At 40.7% G+C, this 7,702-nt stretch overlaps 1 protein-coding gene across 1 annotated transcript in view; it reads left to right on the top strand.

Moving 5' to 3' along the window:
* Positions 1–233: 233 nt before the first annotated feature.
* Positions 234–7,702, top strand: part of myom3 (myomesin 3) — a 208,396-nt gene continuing 200,927 nt past the window's right edge. Inside the window, exon 1 of the mRNA XM_060900318.1 lies at positions 234–426. The gene's annotated coding sequence lies outside the window, so the exon portion shown is untranslated. The remainder of the gene's footprint in view (positions 427–7,702) is intronic.

The raw sequence follows: 7,702 nt of genomic DNA, 5'->3' as shown, positions 1-7,702 counted from the left end.
ATCCTTTCTTAATCCTGATGCACAACTGTATCGCCAGTCAGACAAACCCAGAGCCGTTGTTTGCTTTAAATGCCCTGTCGTCTCAGAAGTCCTCACTGTATTGTCCCATTGTGCCATCTGTGGGTCTATCTGGATGGTTTGAATTGACCAGTGTGTGTTAGACCTTGGTCTATATTTATCACCATGAGGTGGAGGCCGCTTTGTTCAGACTGCATTCTAACAGTGAAGGACACTGTCTGTCCAGGAGGTCACCCTTTTTCTGTCTCACACACACACAGGGTGGAGCAGGGACAAAGACAAGCAAGATTGAAAAAATAAATAAATAAATAAATAAATAAATAAGATTAAACCGAGGAAGTAAAACAGAAGAGAAAAACGAGGACACATTGTGGATCTATTAATCCAGCAGATTTGCGCCTGACAAACGTGAGTTGCATTTTAGTTTGTCATTCTCTTTCCCATGCACGCACCATATAAGTAACATTCATCATAGTGACCCTGAAATGATTAACCTTCTGTAATCACAGACACGAACATAAATATTGCATGTCTCAGCTAATTGGTGTAAACTTGTCAAATCAAGTCAAGTTTATTTGCATAGCGCTTTTAACAACGGATATTGTCGCAAAGCAGCTTTACAGAAAATTAAAGACTTGAAACATGAGCTAATTTTATCCCTAATTTAACTTGTCATTGTTTTATTATAGGGCGTGATTTTCATATTACGGTAACTGACTCTTGTCATGGTTTATAAGATTGTTATAATATTTATCTTTTTTAAAAATGCTACAGGTTTCAAGAAACTGATTGCATCAAAAATTTTGATTTATACGAACAAGCAAACATGCTGTAGCTGGATTTCAATCAATTACATATCAGTGAAGTTGTAAGAAAAGGTACCAAAGATAACTCCGCCCCAATCTGAATATTAACCTCGATCCTGTCCCTGTAGTTACTCAGCTTTTGTGCTCTAGATGGGACAATATAAAGGAAACCAATATGGCAATAGGAAGGGGGGAAAAAACACTGCACTCTATTTGTGATAGGAACACAAGTGTTGACTTCGAGTTCACTGGAAATTAAGTCATACTTCAAAAGTGGCCTAGTTCTGCTGAGTGTATGCATGAGTGTGTTCTTCCCAAGTGTCTCAGGTGATTAATGATTGTGTGAGTACAGTGGGCAGCACTGAATACCCAAACTAATGAAGTATTATTCACACAACACGCCACAAAGGGATGTTTAATGGGGTTTCTTCCTCTCTGGTTCTTCTACTTCTGTCTCTTTTCTTTATCATGTTCCTTGTAACAAGCCTTCTGATTTTCAAACATCTTTTGGACAGGCTTGAAGGTTCATGTTCTTGTTTCTAAGTCACTCATATTGGTCAATAATATAAATATGCAGGTCTCATCTCATCTCATTATCTCTAGCCGCTTTATCCTGTTCTACAGGGTCGCAGGCAAGCTGGAGCCTATCCCAGCTGACTACGGGCAAAAGGCGGGGTACACCCTGGACAAGTCACCAGGTCATCACAGGGCTGACACATAGACACAGACAACCATTCACATTCACACCTACGGTCAATTTAGAGTCACCAGTTAACCTAACCTGCATGTCTTTGGACTGTGGGGGAAACTGGAGCACCCGGAGGAAACCCACATGGACATGGGGAGAACATGCAAACTCCACATAGAAAGGCCCTCACCGGCCACGGGGCTCAAACCTGGACCTTCTTGCTGTGAGGCGACAGCGCTAACCATTACACCACCGTGCTGCCTAAATATGCAGGTGATCATAGAAAATTGCACATGCTGATTGGTCCAGAAATTCAGACTATTTCTCGTTAATCACCTCGAGTGACTCAGCAAAATGGAGGCCAATTGCTTTGTCACTGTAAGTGAGGAAGAATTACAAATGATGAAAGAAAACGCTGTTCCTAAAAGCAAAAGATGCTACAAAGTTTGATCTTAAACTATTCAAAGGTGAAGTGGAATGGTGATTTATCTTATCGATTTCAAAACAAAGTATTTTAACTGTGGCAGCTATCCAAAAAGTCCTCAAGCAAAATGTTCAGGGAAAAGTCTTAGGCATATGTAAAGAAATGCTGGAGACCAAAAATGGCTTTAAAATAATGAAATTAAATGTTTCAATGTTAAAGGTCCCATGGCATGAAATTTTCACTTTCTGAGGTTTTTTAACGTTAAAATGAGTTCCTCTGACCTTCTTAAGTCACCCCAGTGGCTAGAAATTTCATAATGTGTAAACCAAACTATGCCCAACATTTGAGAATGGCGCGTCAAAACGGCGCGTTGATAAACTCTTCCCTTGCCTACGTCAGCAAGGGAGATGATCCCCACGCCCCCCTTCTGGATTCCCACCCACTGTATGGATTGCCCGCCCAGCTCAAAAGTTGCCACCAAACATGGAAATTGCGCTGTACATGGATGTGACAACACAGAAAGGAATCTGTTTTTACTGCCGACGGGAGAGCCCCTGAAGACGCAGTGGCTTAATTTTATTTACTCCAATAATACGCCGTCGAGTCTACCTAAGATGGTGTATGTTTGTCGGAAGCATTTTCCTGATGAATGTTTCCACAACTTGGGACAGTACAGGGCAGGTTTTGCACATCAACTGTCACTGAAGCCTGGGTCCATACCAAGCATCCCTGCCGCATCAGCCACAAACACCGAACAAGTAAGTGTATAACTGTTAAGTCGTTTTGCTGTGTTTTAAAATCGGTGCCACGTTAGTCTTGCAATGGCTACATTAGCTGTCTGTGGTTGGTAGAAGAGAGCAACTGGACTTGCTTGAAAAGTCTTGAAGACTTTTCTACACACTTATGTTTGATATGTTTCTACACACTTTGGGATGAGTTCCCTTCGACTGGTGCGGGAGTATGAGAGGACTTCCAGAAAACTGGCAGACATCTTAGCCAGAGAGGATCGTTCAATTTTGTCAGCCTGGAACGACCATCACTGAACAGAGGTGGGTGTCTATGACATCTATCAGCCACCTTCAATGCAGCCATCAGCATTCTGATTTGGATTCTATTATGATCCATGAGAGGATAAATACTTGATACTCCCTATTAGACAGACAGAACTGATGATGCCTTTCGGACGAGAGGCGAAACGTCTTCAAGACTTTTCAAGCAAGTCCAGTTGCTCTCTTCTACCAACCACAGATTACTATGTACCTGGACGACTGAGTATCTTCACAGATATGCTACATTAGCTGTGCAGCTAACTGCTTCCTGCAGTTAGCCAGGTACTCTGCGCTACAAAACCAAAAAGCATGCAGCATGCTCTGTTATAATAGCCAATCAAAACAGTTTTTACAAAGACACCCACATTCTTTTTTTTAAGTCACTTGTTCATTTGATTTGTTTGTTTGTTCAGTAAAAACCCAAACATTTGTTGAATTTATTTTATTTCCTCGCGTCGCACCTTAATGACGTCAGCGCGCGGTATTTTTCCCTTCGTGGTTTGTTCCTTCTCTCTCGCCATAGTAAGACACCCACATCCGCTTGTTCTGACCCACTGGAGGTAGCGTCACAGTGCTGTTAGCCAATCAGAGGTAACACGTTTACATGTCATGAATATTAATGATAAGACCTGCCCCCACCCTCTACCCTTCCCCGCCTCCTGCTTCTCATTAGCAAAACGACGCACTGGGAAAAGCGCTGAAATGGGGCTTTCTCCCAGGAGGCTATATCTACGTGCCGAGGGTTCATTTCGAGAAAGGCTGCGGATATAACATCCGGAAACCTCCACGAGCCCGTTTAAAGCATCAACAAACCACCATGCCATGGGACCTTTAAAATAGAAAAGTGTGTATGTTTATATAAGTGCCTCCACAGAACATTCTTGAAAGAGAAAGGAAAGGGAAATGAAATATTTATGCAGAGATGTTATTAAACCGAGGAATAAACCAGCATCGCCTTGCAATCCATCCATAAATTAATCCCTGGACTCTCTATACCCTGAAACTTCATTTTTATCATGTTAGCTCCTGCTGGCACACAATCAACACTGGATGCTGACATCTTAATTTTCCAGAGGGTGAAAAAAAAAGTTCCGTGTAAAGCTTCAGCTGCTTTAGATAAAGCCGTATGAGTATGTTTACTTAATTGAGTGATGGCAATGTGAGCTGACAAGCAATAAAATTTAAATTACATCATCCTAGTCAAAACAACATATTTAAACCACAAAAAAATCTCCAACAAGATCTTTGCAAAAAAAAAAAATGTTGGAGCGGCTAGAAAACAGGGGTGTTTATCCATAGCGAAAGAGATAAGCGTAGCATTAATTCAGCTTTGGAGCTTGCGTTAAACTTTGATGGATCTGTTGTCTTCTAGATCCTTGGAAATATCCACACTTTAAGAACATGACATGAAGTTTGAGCTGGTGAAACAAAAACGGAAGGATTGAATAGAAAAAGATACACAACAAAAGTATTATCTGAATTAGTGTTAAAGCATGGCTTATGACATGGCCTAAGGGTGAGAGAGGCAGATTTGTGACCAAAAGGTTGCCAGTTTGATTCCCTGGATCATCAGGAATGGCTGAAGTACCCTTGAGCAAGGCACCTAACCCCCAGCTGCTCCCCAGACTGCTCTGGGTATGTTGTACGTCCTTCTGGATAAGAGCGTCTACTAAATGTCTGTAATGTAATGTGTCAACTTGGTTTGAAATGTTAATCCTATGCAATAATAAAGAAATCATGTTTTTCATTTCAGATGAATAGATTCAAGAAATACATGGCCTGAACTACAATATAAGAGTAGTTAAACCTTAAAAAACTCCAGTTATCTGTCTGATCATACTGTTTCACCTGTCAGATCACATGATTAGCAGCAGCATCTCTTCGGACGAAAATAAAGATCAGGAATGAAAAAGTGGAACATTTCCACAAAGGGGTATAGTGCACACAGAAAATAAGGTGAAATTGTGGTTTCGAAACATTTGATTGTTTCTACTTCCTGTTCTGTCCACTTCGGTTTTAAAATAAGCTTCACTATATTTACACAGTGATAGCAATGCAGCAGGTACAGGCTAATAACCAGAGGCCTACTTTTTACATCATTACCCTTATCGAAAAGAAGTATACTTAATTTTATTAAGTATACTCAAGCTAAAGTATATTTCTTTAAGTATACTTTTGTGTACCAAGTATACTGATATCAATGTACTTACAGTATACTTGTAAGTAAACTAATCTAATACTTCTTGGGACTAAATTGGCCCACTTTTAGTTTATAAAAAGTATACTTTAAGTCTAAGAGAAGTAAACTTTGTGTATACAGCGAGTATTTTTTTTATTTTGTACTGCAAGTATACCACAAGTAAACTTACAGACTAATAGTTTTCTAGTTCTATACTTGTAGTCCACTCTTTAGTTTACAAAAGCATACTTCATAATATACTGGAAATATACAATGAGTTTACTTGTTTTATACTTCTAGTCTATTTTTAGTTTACGAAAGTATACTTTGTAGTTTACTGGAGATATACTATTGGTTTACTCATTACACACTTCTAGTCCACTTTTTAGTTTTTAAAGTATACTTCATAGCATATTGGAAATATACAGTGGTGCTTGGAAGTTTCTGAACCCTTTAGAATTTTCTATATTTCTGCATAAATATGACCTAAAACATCATCAGATTTTCGCACAAGTCCTAAAAGTAGATAAAGAGAACACAGTTAAGCAAATAAGACAAAAATATTATACTTGGTCATTTATTTATTGAGGAAAATGATCCAATATTGCATACCTGTGAGTGGCAAAAGTATGTGAACCTCTAGGATTAGCAGTTAATTTGAAGGTGAAATTAGAGTCAAGTGTTTTCAATCAATGGGATGACAATCAGGTGTGAATGGGCACCCTGTTTTATTTAAAGAACAGGGATCTATCGAAGTCTGATCTTCACAACACATGTTTGTGGAAGTGTATCATGGCATGAACAAAGGAGATTTCTGAGGACCTCAGAAAAAGCGTTGTTGATGCTCATCAGGTTGGAAAAGGTTCCAAAACCATCTCTGAAGAGTTTGGACTCCACCAATCCACAGTCAGACAGATTGTGTACAAATGGATGAAATTCAAGACCATTGTTACCCTCCCCAGGAGTGGTCAACTAACAAAGATCACTCCAAGAGCAAGGCGTGTAATAGTCGGCGAGCTCACAAAGGACCCCAGGGTAACTTCTAAGCAACTGAAGGCCTCTCTCACATTGGCTAATGTTAATGCTCATGAGTCCACCATCAGGAGAACACTGAACAACAATGGTGTGCATGGCAGGGTTGCAAGAGAAAGCCACTGCTCTCCAAAAAGAACATTGCTGCTTGTCTGCAGTTTGCTAAAGATCACGTGGACAAGCCAGAAGGCTCTTGGAAAAATGTTTTGTGGACGGATGAGACCAAAATAGAACTTTTTGGTTTAAATGAGAAGCGTTGTGTTTGGAGAAAGGAAAACACTGCATTCCAGCATAAGAACCTTATCCCGTCTGTGAAACGTGGTGGTAGTATCATGGTTTGGGCCTGTTTTTCTGCATCTGGGCCAGGACGGCTTGCCATCATTGATGGAACAATGAATTCTGAATTATACCAGCAAATTCTAAAGGAACCTGTCAGGACATCTGTCCATGAACTGAATCTCAAGAGAAGGTGGGTCATGCAGCAAGTCAACGACCCTAAGCACACAAGTTGTTTGACCAAAAGAATGGTTAGAGAAGAATAAAGTTAATGTTTTGGAATGGCCAAGTCAAAGTCCTGGCCTTAATCCAATCAAAATGTTGCGGAAGAACCTGAAGCGAGCAGTTCATGTGAAGAAACCCACCAACATCCCAGAGTTGAAGCTGTTCTGTATGGAGGAACGGGCTAAAATTCCTCCAAGCCGGTGTGCAGGACTGATCAACAGTTACCGGAAATGTTTAGTTGCAGTTATTGCTGCACAAGGGGGTCACACCAGATACTAAAAGCAAAGGTTCACATACTTTTGCCACTCACAGATATGTAATATTGGATCATTTTCCTCAATAAATAAATGACCAAGTATAATGTTTTTGTCTCATTTGTTTAACTGGGTTCTCTTTATCTACTTTTAGGACTTGTGTGAAAATCTGATGATGTTTTCGGTCATATTTATGCAGAAATATAGAAAATTCTAAAGGGTTCACAAACTTTCAAGCACCTCTGTACTATTAGTTACTGGTTATATACATCTAGTCCATTTTTTAGTTTTGAAGTATACTGCAATTACCCTACTAGGTATACTATTAGTTTTCTAGCCCTAACCCTTATGGCCCGGTCACACCGCCCAAACTTTGCTGGAGCGTTCCTGGAGCGGTGAAAAAAATTCATCACCGCTTGTAACCGTTCACCACCGTTTAACAAAAGTTGGCCCCCGTTAAAGCAACGCCGTATACGCTCGGCCACCGCTGATGTTTCTCGAGGGGCCCTCCTTCCGCTCCGAAAGTTTTGAGCTGCACAAAATATTGCGAGCGGTGAGGAGGGGGCAATTTTCCGCCCTGGCAAAGTTCACCCCCGCTCCACCAACGCCCAGTCAAAGTTTGGCACCGCTAGACGCAAGTTCGTGGACGCTTGGGTCCGCTAGGCCAACGCAGAAATCTTGAACGCTGGACCACCGCTGCTTCGCCAGCGTTGCCCGGGCGGCGATTAAACGTTGCACAAACTTCGGTGGA

This window comes from Neoarius graeffei, chromosome 19, assembly GCF_027579695.1.
Source record: "Neoarius graeffei isolate fNeoGra1 chromosome 19, fNeoGra1.pri, whole genome shotgun sequence".
Lineage (NCBI taxonomy): Eukaryota > Metazoa > Chordata > Actinopteri > Siluriformes > Ariidae > Neoarius > Neoarius graeffei.
This window is presented reverse-complemented; position numbering and strand designations above follow the sequence as displayed.